At 39.2% G+C, this 18,904-nt stretch overlaps 1 protein-coding gene across 2 annotated transcripts in view; it reads right to left on the reverse strand.

Moving 5' to 3' along the window:
• The window catches only part of LOC308689660 (protein NLRC3-like), a gene marked incomplete at its 3' end in the record, with an annotated part of 83,062 nt that extends 71,431 nt beyond the window's left edge, over positions 1 to 11,631 (reverse strand). Inside the window, exon 1 of one of the 2 annotated variants that reach the window (XR_014030031.1) lies at positions 11,545 to 11,631. The remainder of the gene's footprint in view (positions 1 to 11,544) is intronic. The other variant, XM_081363493.1, reaches the window with a different exon arrangement.
• Positions 11,632 to 18,904: the final 7,273 nt, after the last annotated feature.

The following is an 18,904-nucleotide window of genomic DNA, read 5'->3' on the forward strand; positions in this document are numbered from 1 at the left end:
GTGTTTTGGAGAAAAACATTTATTTCATAATGTGATTTCCTCCCCACTTTCAATTATTTTACTTCAATGAAAGGTTAGATTTTTGCTATTTTTTTTAGTGAAAGATCAAAATAAACAAGATAAACAATGCAGATTAATTTTTTTACAGCCATTTTTTATCATATTTACCAGGGGTGCCATTAATTTTTTTTTTTTTTTTACATAAACAATTGATATTATACAATATACTTTAACACGTTTGTAGGTCTTGTATCATTTATCATTGTAGCATATATAGTCCCTTTACATTTATTGCTATCATTAAAATACACTTACTTGTTGTCACGGTTGATTTATGCACTGTTTCCTCTGTGTCTCGTGTCACTGTTTGTTTACATGTCTGTGAGTGTGCGTGAGTGGGCGTTGTCCCGCTCGCGTGGTTGTTCAGTGCTCCAGCTGCGATCTATCACACTAATTACCCGCTGCAGCTGCAATCCATTTCCGCTCTCCATATATACTGACTCAATTCTCTATTCCAGTGTCCATCCGTTGTTTGCAGTCCTGTTCTGTGTGTGTCGTGCCGTGTCAGCCGGATCCTGTTTAAGGCGGGCATACACTGTGCGATGTCTGTGCGATTTCAGCAAGGTACCTACTCACACTGAACGAGTAGATCGCATGCGATGTAAAGCCAAAGCTCAGGATTTATGTGCTCACACTATACGGTCCGATCATCGAGCTGCGACTTCACTGCTCACACTGTACGTGTGAAAAATGCGTGAATCAGCGCGATAAACCCTGGGTTGCGCCTATAGATGATATCATGTATCCAGAGATATTATCAAAACACGCATCAGCTATCAATATCAAGATGATTTAGCATTTCTAATTTATGTATTAAATTGGTATTATTATTATTATTATTAGGGAAGGACTAGGCTATTTTTATTATAAAATTTATAGGCTATTATAATTAAATTGCCACGCAATAATTTCATAGCGCATCACCGCATAACCAACACGCTGTGAGGATAATAAAATATTACATAGAAGCTTCCTCCTTTTTGTCTAAAACATTCCCAGCCAGCAATGACATGTGGGGCCCAGATGAGGGCTTCATGGGCGGCAAATGTGGGCCCCATTATGGGCTTGCACCCGGGATCCACATTGGGGCCAGCCGTGGAAGCCCAGACGTACTAAAAGTGGGACCTGTAAGGGTACTGCATGGGTCTTAATTGGGCAATTCATGTCAGACCCATTTGGGCCCCACCTGCCCAATGGGGTCCAAAGTGGGCTTTGCAGCATGGCTACACAGATGGGTTTTAAGTGGGATCTGTAAGGGTCTTATGTGGGTCTTAACTGGGCAATTCATGTCAGACCCATTTGGGGCCCACCTGCTTAAAGGGGTTTAAAATGGGCTTGCACCCGGGATCCACATGGGGGCCAGCCATGGATGCCCAGATGGGTTTTAAGTGGGATCTGTAAGGGTCTTATGTGGGTCTTAACTGGGCAATTCATGACAGACCCATTTGGGGCCCACCAGTCTGAAGGGGTTTAAAGTGGGTTTGCACCCGGGATCCACATGGGGGCCAGCCGTGGATGCCCAGATGGGTTTTAAGTGGGATCTGTAAGGGTCTTATGTGGGTCTTAACTGGGCAATTCATGACAGACCCATTTGGGGCCCACCAGTCTGAAGGGGTTTAAAGTGGGTTTGCACCCGGGATCCACATGGGGGCCAGCTGTGGATGCCCAGATGGGTTTTAAGTGGGATCTGTAAGGGTCTTATGTGGGTCTTAACTGGGCAATTCATGTCAGACCCATTTGGGGCCCACCTGCTTAAAGGGGTTTAAAATGGGCTTGCACCCGGGATCCACATGGGGGCCAGCCATGGATGCCCAGATGGGTTTTAAGTGGGATCTGTAAGGGTCTTATGTGGGTCTTAACTGGGCAATTCATGACAGACCCATTTGGGGCCCACCAGTCTGAAGGGGTTTAAAGTGGGTTTGCACCCGGGATCCACATGGGGGCCAGCCGTGGATGCCCAGATGGGTTTTAAGTGGGATCTGTAAGGGTCTTATGTGGGTCTTAACTGGGTAATTCATGTCAGACCCCTTTGGGCCCCACCTGCCTAAAGGGGTTTAAAGTGGGCTTGCACCAGGATTCAACCGTGAATGCCCCTATGGGCTTAAAGTGGGCTCTGTAAGGATCTTATGTGGGTCCTAACTGGGCAATTCATGCAAGGCCTATCTAAGCCCAACCATGCCAAATGGTTTAAAGGAGAACTCCGGTCAATTTTAGAGAACAACGACAAAAATCGGTGTTGCCTACACCAAGTTATCCTCTTTTTAAAATTTGCACCCTGTTGACTTCAATGGGGCAAGTTTTAAACCTGCTTTTTGTCTCTTAACATCCTTGATGTGTCATTACAAGTGCACAGGTAATGTGAGTGATTCCTTCAGAGTAAACACGGGTGAATCTGACTGCAGTAGATGTGAAAGATATGAATAAAAGTGATGCCATTTCAGCAAGCGCACATACCTGTATTTACATCCTGTTTTCGGTCAAAGTCCATAGTAATCGATTGTCCTGTTCACGCGCATTGGTTTAGTACCTATGATCATGTGCGTGAACTCGACAATTGATTACTATGGACTTTGACCGAAAACAGGATGTAAATACAGGTATGAGCGCTGGCTAAATAAATATAATTTTTATCCATATCTTTCACATCTACTGCAGTCAGATTGACCCGCGTTCACTCCGAAGGAATCACTCACATGACCTGTGCACTTGTAATGACACATCAAGGATGTTAAGAGGCTAAAAGCAGGTTTAATACTTGCCCCATTGAAGTCAACAGGGTGCAAATTTTAAAAAGAGGATAACACGGTGCAGGCAACACCAATGTCGTTGTTCTCTGTATTGACAGCACTCCAAATGTACAAAAAAATGAGCTCAATGTTAAAATTGACCGGAGTTCTCCTTTAAGGAAACAATCTAAGAAAACGCTTTGAACTGCAAGAAATATATTGTTAAATTGAACAACAAAAATTATCTTTAAAAAACAATTTAAATGTCACAATGTAACGGGTACCGTAGCAACGGCACCGTGGATAACAGATTAATTCCTGTAAAACAGGAGAGAAACGAGGAGACAGTATTATCAGTTTCGAGCTCTCTGCAGTCATTTATTTTCTGAATTTTCTTCAGCAATCACATCTCTATTGTTAAGTATCATTGTGTGTTTCATATATTACATGTTCAGTGTCTTTTTAACATTACAGTTAATTTTCAGTGTCCATGTCAATGCAAAATCCATATTAAAATAAACCTCTTTCCACCAAATGCATGTTCACTTACTCTTCATGCTTGTATTTTATACTATTTATCAAAATGAAATGTAAAGACAATGGTAATATTCACCAGCTTTTTTTTTAGATACTTGGAATCTTCCATTCACAGTATTTTATCAGTATCATGTTAATACAGTACTGCAAAATCATGCTCAGAACTCATAAAGTGCTTAAAGTGTAACTTTTAACCTCATTTTAAACTGTAAACATTTTTGTATAAACTCATTGAGCAAAAAAACATTTCCAACAGATGGTGGGAAACTTACATACAGTGAGCTAAACATATCTGTTAACATTACAAGCTCAAAAAAATATCATATACACGGGGAAAGTGTGTGTTGAGCTGACTTGCTCGACCGTTACTCTGTAGGACTTTGCCCTCTCGTTTCAACTCATTTCAAACTAAATCAAAAACAGACCCTAACGAAACTCATTTCACTAAAAACAGTTCACTCATATCCCACATACATTCCAGCATAGATAAATGCTACTTCTGGGGTGTTTTTATACATTTACCCACCTGTAAAAAAGGAGAGAAACGAGGAGACAATGTTATCAGTTTCGAGCTCTCTGCAGTAATGAGAAACCCGCTACTCACGCAGCTACAGTAACTCGTCACTCTACACTGCCCCTACTGGCCTGGAGCAAACACTACACAATTCACTTTAAGTCACGAAAATTCACATTAAAAATAAAACAATTGGGATACTTGTTTTTTTTTTTTTAAATACAATCTCTTGTTTCAAATAAAAGACAATAATTGTGAATATTCTTAAAACACAAATACAACACTTTTGTAGTCGTCACAACAATATACCGGTAAACAAATCAAAAATATATTTAAATTTAAAAAAAAGTCTCTGAAAAAAAACAGCTCTCCAAAAAATACATTAATACAAAATTGTTACATCGAACAACAAACATAATCTTTAAAAAACAATTCAAATGTCACAACATACCGGTAAATAAATCAAAAATATATTTTTATATATATTATCCCAGTTCAAACCCATGCCCACTTTGCCCATAAATGTACCATTCAAGACCCATATATGTGTTCCCAGTTCAAACCCATGCCCACTTGGCTCATAAAAATTCTATGCAGGACCCATATATGCATTCCCAGTTCAAACTGGGGTGGTGTGGCGCAATGGATAAGACACATGCCTTTGGTGTGAGAGACCCGGGTTCGAATCGACTGTGAGACACCAATGTGTCCCTGAGCAAGACACTTAACCCCTAGTTGCTCCAGAGGCGTGCGACCTCTGACATATATAGCAATTGTAAGTCGCTTTGGATAAAAGCGTCAGCTAAATGAATAAATGTAAATGTAAACCCATGCCCACTTGGACCATAAATATGCCATTCAAGACCCATATATGTGTTCCCAGTTCAAACCCATGCCCACTTGGACCATAAATATGCTATGCAGGACCCATATATGTGTTCCCAGATCAAACCCATGCCCAATCGGCCCATAAATATGTCATGCAAGACCCATATATGTGTTCCCAGATCAAACACATGCCCCCTTGGCCGATAAATAAATGTAAACCCATGCCCACTTGGACCATAAATATGCCATTCAAGACCCATGTATGTGTTCACAGATCAAACCCATGCCCACTTGGCCCATAAATATGCTATGCAGGACCCATATATGTGTTCCCAGTTCAAACCCATGCCCACTCGGCCCATAAATATGTCATGCAAGACCCATATATGTGTTCCCAGATCAAACACATGCCCCCTTGGCCCATAAATAAACCATGCAGGACCCATATATGTGTTCCCAGATCAAACCCATGCCCACTTGGCCCATAAATATGCTATGCAGGACCCATATATGTGTTCCCAGTTCAAACCCATGGCCACTTGGCCCATAAAAATTCTATGCAGGACCCATATATGTGTTCCCAGATCAAACCCATGCCCACTCGGCCCATAAATAAACCATGCAGGACCCATATATGCGTTCTCAGTTCAGACCCATGGCCACTTGGCCCATAAAAATTCTATGCAGGACCCATATATGCATTCCCAGTTCAAACCCATGCCCACTTGGCCCATAAATATGTCATGCAAGACCCATATATGTGTTCCCAGATCAAACCCATTCCCACTTGGCCCATAAATATGTCATGCAAGACCCATATATGTGTTCCCAGATCAAACCCATTCCCACTTGGCCCATAAATATGTCATGCAAGACCCATATATGTGTTCCCAGATCAAACCCATGCCCACTTGGCCCATAAATATGTTATGCAAGACCCATATATGTGTTCCCAGATCAAACCCATGCCCACTTGGCCCATAAATATGTTATGCAAGACCCATATATGTGTTCCCAGATCAAACCCATGCCCACTTGGCCCATAAATATGTTATGCAAGACCCATATATGTGTTCCCAGATCAAACCCATTCCCACTTGGCCCATAAATATGTCATGCAAGACCCATATATGTGTTCCCAGATCAAACACATGCCCACTCGGCCCATAAATAAACCATGCAGGACCCATATATGCGTTCTCAGTTCAGACCCATGCCCACTTGGCCCATAAATATGTTATGCAAGACCCATATATGTGTTCCCAGATCAAACCCATGCCCACTTGGCCCATGCCTGTCCCTTATGGGGCCCATGTAATCAGCTCATATGGGCTTCCTATGTGGGACTCGTACTACAAAACCTACATGGGACCCGCTGATTTCACCCAGCCAAAGCCCATGCCCACACAGTACCCATGGAACCCGTAGTTAACCCATCTGGGCCCCACCTGTCATTGCTGGCTGGGTTAAGGTCGATTACAGTGAATTATAGCCATATAATTAATTATTAACAGTCTATAATATGTCCGAGTCCGAACACTGCAATAATTAGTCATCAATGAAAGTTAAAAACAGCTTTATTTCAAAAACATTGTTTAAGAAATTAATAAAAAAAAGCACGGTGTAGATCGCTGGTGGCTTGGAAGACTTGGGTAATGGTTCATCCATTTTGCAACACGAACTGGAGGTAAGCAACAGTAATTTGTAGCTAGAACTTATAGATCTCCCTCTTTTCGTGTTTTTTTTTTTTTTGCTGCATTTGAAATGGTTAAACTTCTGTTTTCGCGCAGGTGCAGTGAGGGGAAAAACACTGAGTTTAGGGCGATCAGTTCGTAGCTCTGCTTCAACTGTGCGATATAGTCACGAGGAGCGACCAAAATTTCTAACATGCCAGAAATTCATCCGACCATCCGATTGCCGGTCGGGAGAGGTTAATCGCCTCTCGTTTCCCCCTGTACACTGCACGAACACTGCACGACAAACGACGCACGACAAAGCTGAAAATCGGCCCGACCCGAAAAAGAGTCGCACGAGTCAGAATTCGGCTCAAAATCGGGCGAAAATCGCACAGTGTATGCCCGCCTTTAGTCTGTGGATTTCTTCTTCTTCTCTGTTTCACCGCACCCGAGCACCGAGCACTGGAGATTACCACTGGTTTACGCATCCGAGCACTTCTTCACCTGACCATCGAAGTCCCTGCGAGTTTGAGTCTGATTGTCTTCCCCCTGAGAGAGCCTGATCGCCTGTTCCCTGAGAGAACCAGCATCCTTGACTTTTGAGTGATATTCCCTGTCAGTTTTGCTGTTCTAATAAACACTGTTTTCACCCGCATTTGCTTCCAGTAATCTATCATGACACTTGTAGGTTTAAAATTCTAAAGGCCCATCTAATGTCCAACAACTATATACAGGTGCTGGTCATATAATTAGAATATCATCAAAAAGTTGATTTATTTCAGTAATTCCGTTAAAAAAGTTAAACTTGTATTTTATATAGACTCATTACATGCAAAGTGAGATATCTCAAGCCTTTATTTGTTATATTTATGATTATGGCTTACAGCTTGTGAAAACCACAAAATCAAAATCTCAGAAAATTAGAATATTACATGAAATCACACAGAAATTACACAGTAATCCCATGGTCATTGAACCAGGTTTTGGTTCTTTTGGCAGTGTGGGCAGGTGCAAATCCTGCTGGAAAATGAAGGAAGCATGAAGTGCTCTGAAAATGTCCTGGTAGACGGCTGCGTTGACTCTGGATTTAATAAAGCACAGTGGACCAAAGTCCTCTTTTCTGATGAGAGCAAATTTTGCATCTCATTTGGAAACCAAAGTCCCAGAGTCTGGAGGAAGAATGGAGAGGCACACAATCCAAGATGCTTGAAGTCCAGTGTGAAGTTTCCATAGTCTGTGTTGGTTTGGGGAGCCATGTCATCGGCTGGTGTTGGTCCACTGTGCTGTCCACTCAACGCAGCCGTCTACCAGGACATTTCCAGAGCACTTCATGCTTCCTTCAGCAGACAAGCTTTATGGAGATGCTTCCTTCATTTTCCAGCAGGATTTGCACCTGCCCACACTGCCAAAATAACCAAAACCTGGTTCAATGACCATGGGATTACTGTGTAATTACTGTGTGATTTCATGTAATATTCTAATTTTCTAAGATTTTGATTTTGTGGTTTTCACAAGCTGTAAGCCATAATCATCAAAATTATAACAAATAAAGGCTTGAAATATCTCACTTTGCATGTAATGAGTCTATATAATATACAAGTTTCACTTTTTGATTGATCTTGCACAGGTTTGAGTGTGCGGCTGCTGTATTTGTACAATTTTGAATGGAATAACTGAAACAAATCAACTTTTTGATGATATTCTAATTATATGACCAGCACCTGTATATATTATGTACTTTATAATGTCTTTCAATTCAAACACATTTAACACAATTATACAAATGGACAGTCTCTTTAAAGACATAATTTCCCCCCAATAATTATTCCTTATTTTTCTTTTTGTGATAATACCCACCAACACATAAAAACCACATAATTAGAACAATAACCAATAAGTATATAGTTAGACACTTTTACATATGAAAAAAGGAAAAAACGACAAAAATGTATATAAATGAATATGAATATGTATAAAAATTAAACATGCACATTTATATAAAACACTTATGATACATACTTCCTAAGAAGTTATTCAAGTAATATTATTTAAATATCAAATAATAACAATATTAAACAAGTAAATAAATAAAATAATTAGAATTAAAAGGAAGGGAGGGTTGTATAAAAAAATTATTAATATGTATTCCTTTATTTTATGGAATATTCTTTGATTTTAGAGTTGCCTATATCTTTTCAAAATGTATACTTTTGCTCTTAATTTCATGTTATCCTCTCCATAGTATACTTTAGAAACTAAGTCTAACCAATCATTTAAAAAGGGGATTCTTTATTTCTCCCAAAAAACTGTAAAACTGTAATTCATATAATTGTAAATAAGTATAAATCACCTTTATTAAGTAGCATAGGTCCTATACCCAAAACTATATTTTGTATCTTTATTATATTTGGTTAAAAATGTATTCCCTGAATTACTTCGGTTACATTTAAAAAAAAAAATTTAAGTATAAAATATAGGCTATGAGTGTAATGACCCATAAGTTCACCGCAACTTATTCAACATCCTAAACATAAATGATTATAGTTTGAAGATATTTCTGGTGTTAAAAATATCGCATATTAATTTTTCAAGCAAAATGTATATATTTCAGTCAAAATTGTTGCACTCCTATTTGGTGCGCATGTGCGCAGCAGCGCTTGTTAAATGTGAAGTTTAGCAGCAAAATGAAAACTTTCCAATATTTACAGATGGAGAATATACCTAGGAAATGTAAGTTTTGCACGAAAAAAAAAAAAACATGTCTCAAATGCATAAAATATATGAAAAAAAATATATAATGTTTGATGATCGATAGATAATTCATTTGATCCATGATCGATGCTTAAGAAATGCGTGCACGCAATTATGTAGACTAGATAAACCTGGATCAAATTAGTGGGATTGCGTGAACTTCAATTACTTTTTATGAAACCGCTTTAGCCCCAACTTCAAGGTTGGGGTAAGGTTCATTCAAGTCAGGTGTTGGAGTTTAATCCCCGCTTTTCTTAGCGTCTTTTATGAAACAGCCCTCTGGTGATATTAATCCCAACATATTTAAAACTAGACCTACTCAGCCTAAATGGAATATCAGAATTTTTAAGTCACAGAGCCAATGCATTTACGGGATAACTTAATTTATTGAAAATTTAATTTATTACCAGAAAATGAGCTAAATTTATCATTATATTCTTGTTTTTCTTTAAACTTGATGGATTATGTTGATTTTGGCCTTAATCTGGGAATCTGTTTATAATATGTAAACAATGCTGTGTCAAAAAATATGGATGTCAATGTTTGGTGTATACAGTGAAGATGGTGAAGCAGACTCAAATGTAGATGGCAATTTTTCTCCTTCTCGCTCATCTTTCCGTGATGTTATGGAAATTTTAATATTCAGTTATTTGTGGTGAGTTTGCAATACACCAGTTAGACAAAACAGAGTCTTTTTTCAAGTTGTATTCTCGCAAGAAGGTCATTCACATATAGATAATGTTCTGTAGAGAAGAACAACCTTGTTTATACACATCACTCACCCTGCAGTTTTCCTGTTATGTTAATTACATTTAAGATTTAAACCATATAAAAACAAAAACATCTCTCTCTCAGCCTCTGAGAAAGAAGGAACTGCTTCTAAAAAAAAATAAGTGTGTGGGGTTCTTAAGTAACACCTTTTGTTGCAAAGACACTTTCAGGTCGTTTCAGGTGACAGAAATAGCAGTAATTTTCCACTTAAATCAGTTGTCGTCATGCAAGTATATACATTACATGAAGAAAAATGAATTGCCACTACAGTGATTTCTGAAGTCTTATATTGAACAATGTGCATCCACCATTTTCACTGCATGTTAATGAACTGGGGTGTTTGCGCACATGATATCAGGAAGCAACGTAATGTGCACATGACGACAGGGAGGTGATGGGAGGGGTAACTCGATTTACACACCACCACTTCTGCTAGTTTTACTAAGATATCCCGTGCGAATTGGCCATTATTATTACTGACGTCCTGTGGTAAAATTACATTACACCACATCTCTGTGTTAAACTAGTCCCATCCAAATAGGGCTTAACAACGAGTCTATCATCAACCTTTTAGTCATGAAGTGCCATTTTTAAGCTTCCAAGTTAATCACAGTGCACCAACCCATATATCCCTTTCATAATAAGATGATTTTTCATAAAACAATTGGTTTCACCACCACTCAAAACCCAAATAAATAGTGTTCCAACCAATCACCGACAGGGGTGGGTGTTGTGAGGTTTTGCGCTCGTGCATAGCTGCCTATGACGGCTGCATGCGAAAACCTCACAACACCCACCCCTGTCGGTGATTGGTTGGAACACTATTTATTTGGGTTTTGAGTGGTGGTGAAACCAACTGTTTTTGTGTGCAGATCTCAGAGCCTAGGCTGTCTACAGAGACACGTTTTTTTGACGGCCTGCTTATGGGGCGGGCAGCTAGCGGATCGTTCGGAAATATTAGATGAATGTGATCATTTATGTTTGGGCCTGAAATCGCTGATACAACCTTTAATTGCTCTGACGTGTTTATTTATCTTAAATAAATAAAACCACTTTTCATAAAGAAACAAGAACATGATTTTCTTTTTAATTAATGATATGTGCATTCTTTGTATCAATTTGCATACAATATTCTTCATTCTCTCAAGCAGACATACTTTTTCAGATGTATCCATTTACCTGCTCTTCTCTTTTTCCTAACCATTTCGGTTTACATTTTTGAACGTTTTATGAGACATGCAGCGAGTGTATGCCAACTTATGTCCTGCCGGGTAGATCAGCAATTCTAATGAGTAGTATTAGTTATCAATTGTCCCTCCCCAACATTTGTCTCGTTTTTAATTTGTTGACAAAAATGTCAAAAGATAGCTTTATAGTTTTGTATAAAAATAACTGGTTTTTATTTAGTTATCGTATCGCCTGATGAAAATTATGATAAATGATTTGTCAATGAAATAAACACTGCTCTAGCTTCAGAGGTTTTCAGCACGTGTGGAAGCACAGATTATGTCAATAAATCAGAATCATTGTTATTCAGCCCTACTTTTCCAATCTCACATTTCACTGATCTGCAGTTAAAAGTGAACAAATGTTATGTATTTATGGAAGATTTATTTTTGCAATTGGTGTTTACTATATTTGAAAATACATAAAAAGAACTAAAGAAACATGAAACGCTCACCTCAACAATATTTGTAGATCTTTCTTTTTTCTCTTCTGAACTATCGAGTTGAACAGCAGCTCTGAAATTTCTTTCACTTCCGTGAAGGAAGTGAAACTGCTTTTCAAGAAGAGATATATGCACATAATATGTCTGTGCACTACAGGGCGTTCTAGTTCACTCCCTTGTATGTTGTGTTGAGTCATAAAAGACGTTCCCAGTAAACAGAAATGAGTTAACACAGCAATCATCTCAGCGTACCATTGTGTTACACACTCACCTAAAAGGATTATTTGGAACACCTGTTCAATTTCTCATTAATGCAATTATCTAATCAACCAATCACATGGCAGTTGCTTCAATGCATTTAGGGGTGTGGTCCTGGTCAAGACAATCTCCTGAACTCCAAACTGAATGTCAGAATGGGAAAGAAAGGTGATTTAAGCAATTTTGAGCGTGGCATGGTTGTTGGTGCCAGACGGGCCGGTCTGAGTATTTCACAATTTGCTTAGTTACTGGGATTTTCACGCACAACCATTTCTAAGGTTTACAAAGAATGGTGTGAAAAGGGAAAAATATCCTGTATGCGGCAGTCCTGTGGGCGAAAATGCCTTGTTGATGCTAGAGGTCAGAGGAGAATGGGCCGACTGATTCAAGCTGATAGAAGAGCAACTTTGATTGAAATAACCACTCGTTACAACTGAGGTATGCAGCAAAGCATTTGTGAAGCCACAACACGCACAACCTTGAGGCGGATGGGCTAGTACAACAGCAGAAGACCCCACCGGGTACCACTCATCTCCACTACAAATAGGAAAAAGAGGCTACAATTTGCACGAGCTCACCAAAATTGGACAGTTGAAGACTGGAAAAATGTTGCCTGGTCTGATGAATCTCGATTTCTGTTGAGACATTCAGATGGTAGAGTCAGAATTTGGTGTAAACAGAATGAGACCATGGATCCATCATGCCTTGTTACCACTGTGCAGGCTGGTGTAATGGTGTGGGGGATGTTTTCTCGGCACACTTTAGGCCCCTTAGTGCCAATTGGGCATCGTTTAAATGCCACGGCCTACCTGAGCATTGTTTCTGACCATGTCCATCCCTTTATGACCACCATGTACCCATCCTCTGATGGCTACTTCCAGCAGGATAATGCACTATTTCACAAAGCTCGAATCATTTTAAATTGGTTTCTTGAACATGACAATGAGTTCACTGTACTAAAATGGCCCCCACAGTCACCAGATCTCAACCCAAGAGAGCATCTTTGGGATGTGGTGGAACGGGATCTTCGTGCCCTGGATATGCATCCCACAAATCTCCATCAACTGCAAGATGCTATCCTATCAATATGGGCCAACATTTCTAAAGAATGCTTTCAGCACCTTGTTGAATCAATGCCACGTAGAATTAAGGCAGTTCTGAAGGCGAAAGGGGGTCAAACACAGTATAAGTATGGTGTTACTAATAATCCTTTAGGTGAGTGTATATTAGGGGTGTAACGATACCCTCATGTCACGATTCTATACATATCACAATACTGAAATCACAATACGATATTATTGTGATACTCCAAGACATATGATAAAAGGTTAACAAAAAGTGTACTGTTTATTAAACTGATAAATTTGAAATTACATTGTGTGTATAAATGAATATTCTTGGACTTGGTGCTGGAAACCCAAAGCACAGGACAATAGAGACACCAGAATAAAAATATTCATGATTCTGAAGCTGAAAATAGAGTTATTTTAGATGAATACGTTTCTCTGTCACTGACTAGATTTAAAATAATGTAGGCCACTTTTTTACACATATATTCCCCTATTGCATTATTATACATTATATTCAACATTATGTATAATATTTGAATGTAGTACTGACACTAAAACTCTGAAAACGTAAATTTTTTCTCATATAGTAATTTTTATTCTAGGGGGTGAACTATTCACGATACATATTGTCACTATTCACGATACATACAGATGGTAGTCAAACAGAATGCCTATTACCGTCGCGGCAAAAATAAACCAGTCGCATTTCAATTACTATTCTATTGAGGAATGAGACGAATTAAGAGCGCTTCTCACTGAGCGAACACACATTGGAACGTTTGGGCATTTTGCAACTTGTAATGGCCGAGTGGTAGAACTTACGTTTCGATCATTTAGATGACACAGGTTCAAATCCCGAACCAACTTGGACTACTGAATTTTTTATATTAGCCTATTAATGCCTTTTATAGCCTATTATTGATGCAGAGAGATTTGTCTAGTTCTAAAACTCTGTTACACCATAGTTTTTTTGCTTATATTTATAAAATAAAATTACCATGCATTTCCATTTTACATTAAGGAACAATTTTTTTTTATTATTTATTTTTATTTATCCTTTATTTTACCAGGTGATGTCCCATTGAGATAGTCAAATCTCTTTTACAAGGGAGCCCTGGGGCAACAATTACACAGGTTACACAGAATCACAAAACAGAATAAATAAACATAAAAGAAAATAACATAAAAGGCTCATTGAAAACATGTGCATTGTTCAAATTTGGATTGTTTAAGTAATTGTTTAAAATGTTCAAGTGGGATAAGAACAGAAAGCTTCAAAACCTTTTGGAGTAAATTCCAACACCAAGGAGCAGCATAACTAAAAGCTGTCTTACCAAATTCAGTTGTTACACGTGGGATATTTAGAGACAGAATGTTAACGGAGCGGAGATTGTAAAGGTAATGATTCCTGGTCAACAAACTATTAAGATGGCTGGGTAAATTACCATTAATAGCTTTAAAAATAAAAATGTGCCAGTGGAACCATCTACGCAGACCTAAAGAGCTAAAACCAGTTGCCTCATAAAGACGACAGTGATGAGTACGTGATTTGGCATTAGTAATGAACCGTAATGCACCATGGTAGACTGTGTCAAGTGTGTGCAGTGTGGTAGAGGCAGCATGCATATAAATAACATCCCCATAGTCCAAGACTGGTAAGAAAGTGGCACTAATCAATTTCCTCCTAGCTTTGATAGTAAAACAGGATTTATTTCTAAAATAAAAGCCGAGCTTTACTCTCAGTTTTCTCACTAATTTTTCAATATGTACTTTGAAGGTTAGCTTTTCATCAATCCACAGACCAAGATATTTATAAGATGAAACATTTTCAACACACTTCCCATCTAGTGTGGAAATGGCTAGGGCGGTAGATGCGGGTACAGTGCGAGACTTTGTGAACTGCATCACTTTAGTTTTACCAGCGTTTAATACCAGTCTAAGTTCAATGAAGGTGGCCTGTAATAAATTAAAAGACTGCTGTAGTGATTGATAAGCTTGAGCTAGAGTGGGGGTGGAACAATATAGTACTGTATCGTCTGCATAGAGATGTATTTTGCCATTATCTGCTACAGAGGCAATGGTGTTAATGTAAATGGTAAATAGGACCGGACCAAGGATAGACCCTTGAGGGACACCTCGCCGGACCCCCAGTGGTGCAGAACTATGCCCATCGACAACTACAGTCTGTGTTCTGTTGGCAAGATAATTTCTGAACCAATCAACTGCCTTAGTGCCCAAGCCAATGTCCCGGAGCCTCTCAAGCAGGATACAGTGATCAACTGTGTCAAAGGCCTTTGACAAGTCGATGAACAGGGCAGCACAGCTCATTTTATGGTCAAGATCACAGATGATGGATTAAGCACCTTGGTAGCTGCAGTAATGGTGCTATGCTTGGCCCTAAAGCCTGACTGTTCTGGAGAAAGTATCTGATAATTTTGCAGGAAGCCCTTAAGTTGGGTATTTACTAAAGACTCTAGGACCTTTGCAAGTACAGACAATTTGGAGATTGGGCGATAATTATCGAGAATGGAAGGGTCCCCCCCTTTCAGCAGGGGCAGCACATGGGCTGATTTCCAAACATCTGGTAAGTCATTTGAAGACAGGGACAAGTTAAAAATGTATGTAATAGGTTACACTATGATATGCGCAGATAGTTTAAGTAAAGCAGGATCTAAGCCATCAGGTCCAGCTGATTTCCTAATGTCAATTTCCTTAAGAGCCTTAAGAACTGCAGATGAGGGAATGAATTCAAAATCGAATCCCTCACTGACCAGAGAAGCAGGTGAATCGTGTTGGAGGGGTGAGGAGACATGGCTGTGTAAGACCTCTTCAGGATATGATTGTTCAAATATGTCACCTGCCTTAATGAAATGGTCATTAAAAGCATTAACAATATCATTCTTGTTTGAGATCCGTTGGGTGTCTTTAACTATATGCTTGGGGAGAGCAGAGTCACTGGTAGGTGATTCCAGAGATTTTATCGTCTTCCAAAATTTGGATGAGTTATTTAGGTTTGAGGACATAGATTTGAGGTAGTAGTCAGATTTGCACTTTCTTACAAGATAAGTGCACTTGTTCCTAAGATATCTAAAGTTAGTCCAGTCAGATTGGAGGTTTGTGGTCTTTGCTAAGGCCCAGGCTGCATTTCTCTCATGGATCAGAGAAGACAGTTCATTGGAGAACCAGGGGTTATCACGCCCTTTAATTCTATAGCATCTTAGAGGGGCATGTTTATCAGTAATCGAGAGAAAAAGTGATTGAAAGTAGTTCCATGCCACATTGATATCTGGTATAAGATTAATTCTAGAGAAATCACAGATGTTTAATTCATGTAAAAAGGCTTGTTCTACAAATCTTTTAAAATTTCTTTTAATAAGGATGCGAGGCTTGGATTTAGGGAGCTTGGTGTCCCTAACACATGCTATGGTGCAATGATCACTAATGTCGTTAGAGAATACCCCTATTCCTTTATATTTCTGAGGAGTGTTGGTGAGTATTAGATCTATTAGGGTTGACTTATCTGGAAATTTTATATTAGGACGTGTAGGAAAGGAAACAAGCTGAGTAAGATTTAGCTCATTACAGATATTTTTCAGACAGTCAGAATTAGCAGAGAGCCAGTCGAAGTTCAGATCTCCCATAAGCACAATTTCCCGATCCCGTAATTCGACTAATACATCAGCTAGATAATTTAAGGCCTCCTTAACAGCAGATGGAGGCTTATAGCAGGCAATGACAGTAAGGAGTGATGTGGAAGAAAAATAAATGTCAATAGACAAAAACTCAAATATTTTAGGACGGGAGATAGATTTAGTTACTCTGCAATTAAACCTGTTTTTAATGTAAATGGCAACACCACCACCCTTACTTTGACGATCACTACGAAATAAATTATAACCAGTAATATGAATAGAAGAGTCAGAAACCGATTTCTTCAACCAAGTCTCAGATAAAACCAAAACATCAGGGTCTGAGGAAGACACCCAAACCCGGACTAGGCCAATTTTTGGCACAAGACTTCTAACATTCATGTGGAGGAAGCCAAGACCATTTCGTTCTTTAAAATCGGATGGGGTAGGTAAATTAATGCATGGGGGTGTAGGCCCAGGATTTGGCTTAATGTTACCTGACATTAAAAGAAGTAAAATTATTAAAAGACGATATTTTAATTTAACAGCTTTGGAACTGTGAAAATCATGATTATGTGATTGGCCAGTTGATATTAAAACATCAAATATTTCCATGACAGTTTTACTAGAAACACAGAAATATATATTAACAGGAAATAAATTAGATTTATTGACTGGTTGATAGAATGCAGTGCACGAAAAATGCATAAGTGCAATATAGGAGAGTTCAGGATGGAAGCCATTTATGTCGTCAGGAACTTTGTCAATTGGAACAGTATAAAATGTGGTAATATTAAAAGTCATTAATAGGAGAACAATGCGAAGCAGGAGGTACATGGAATGCATTGTAGGTCTTCAGCGATGCGCCCAGAGTAGCCTAATCCACAGAAACAGGAAACAGCTGATTGAGTTTGTACTGCGGAAGACCAAAAAGCGGAGTAAACAAACAAACCAACGTGGTTGTTGTGGATTTTACAATGTCATGATGCAAACATTGATGGTAGAAATTTGCCCAAACAACTTTCCTTTTCAAGCAAGTTTGAGTGCGAAGCTAAACCACTCCGGGCAGACGAGTAGCCTTAACTTTGCGTTGAGTGCGAGGTGGAAAATGCTCACGCGTCAGCTGAGCTGAAAGCGGGAGATAAAGCTGTATCAGCACTCGCACTGTTTCTTATCGTTTTCACAACAAAAAATGGTTAAGGTAAGAAGTATAACTTTCCTTAGTAAGAAAAGTTTGAGTGCGTTGATAATTCATCCATTGATAATTCATCCATGAAAACGCGTGAAATTACGTTCAGTCCAGACAGTCTCCATTCGTCCGCTATGGCTGTGATGTCGTCGTAAGCCGTTCGTGCAGGTGTTGTCGAACTCAACAAAGACTTCTTCGATAGAGCAGATGTGTTCTAAAATCATTACAAATCCCAATGGACTGAATCAAATTCTGAAGCTTTGAGTTTACTATGCGATTTCTGAAATCACTCAACTCAAATCTGATTATACAATGACTTTACTTCTGTAGCCTATAATAATTCCAATCGTAATTTCAAAAGCAGTTCTTTTAAAAAAAATTAAATAATAATAATATTTATTATTATTCGCGTCTGAGCGCGTTGTTGTCTTTGGAGCTCCATCGATTGATTTATAATTCTTGATTTCTCTTTAAACTCACTTACAACGAACATTTTCTACTTTTCCTCACCTCATAGTTATAACGCGGATTGTTGAGCAGACGCGTCTCAAGCCTTGTGATCCAACGCTGGATACTCTTATAGGTTACGTCCGTGGATCACGGCTGAACGCGTCTTCTCCGCACTCATTTAAGTTACAAACAAACATTTTTCACCTATCGTGCGTCTACTCTACACCCGTACCACTGAAAAGACGGATTATATCCAAGACTTAAGCCATAAATTAGTATTAATATTGATAGCACCACTGGTAGCGTCGTTGCTAACTTAACTTACTGTCCATCTGTTAAAATGGCGAATATATCAAATGTAAGTAGTCTACCTTTTGGTGCAGGTGAGGACACATTTGAGCTGCACGCGGTGCAGTCTGAGCTGGAAGCTGTTGAGAAACAGATCCACGACCTTTTAGTAAGAAAAGCCGAGCTGATAGACCGGCGTTTGGCTCTCGAAACATCGCGCGCCGAGGCACACAAATCAGAGATTAATGTTACTAACCCGCTGACTCCGACCTCGTCTACTCCGTGCGTTCCTCAACATCGGTCCCGAACGTCGAGGTCGCGATCAGCCATGGTCTCGTTCACTCCGGCTCCAACATGCCATCACGAAGCCTGGATTTTTCCGCAGCGGAAGTCGCGAGTCAGGTCTAGACCAAGAAAACTCTCTCCGACCCTCCCGGTTTTCGAGATATCCACACAAAACCGCTTCTCCCCTCTTCGCGAAACAGAAC

The sequence above is a fragment of the Scardinius erythrophthalmus genome, assembly GCF_964197995.2.
Source record: "Scardinius erythrophthalmus genome assembly, chromosome: 4".
In the NCBI taxonomy this organism is placed as follows: Eukaryota; Metazoa; Chordata; class Actinopteri; order Cypriniformes; family Leuciscidae; genus Scardinius; species Scardinius erythrophthalmus.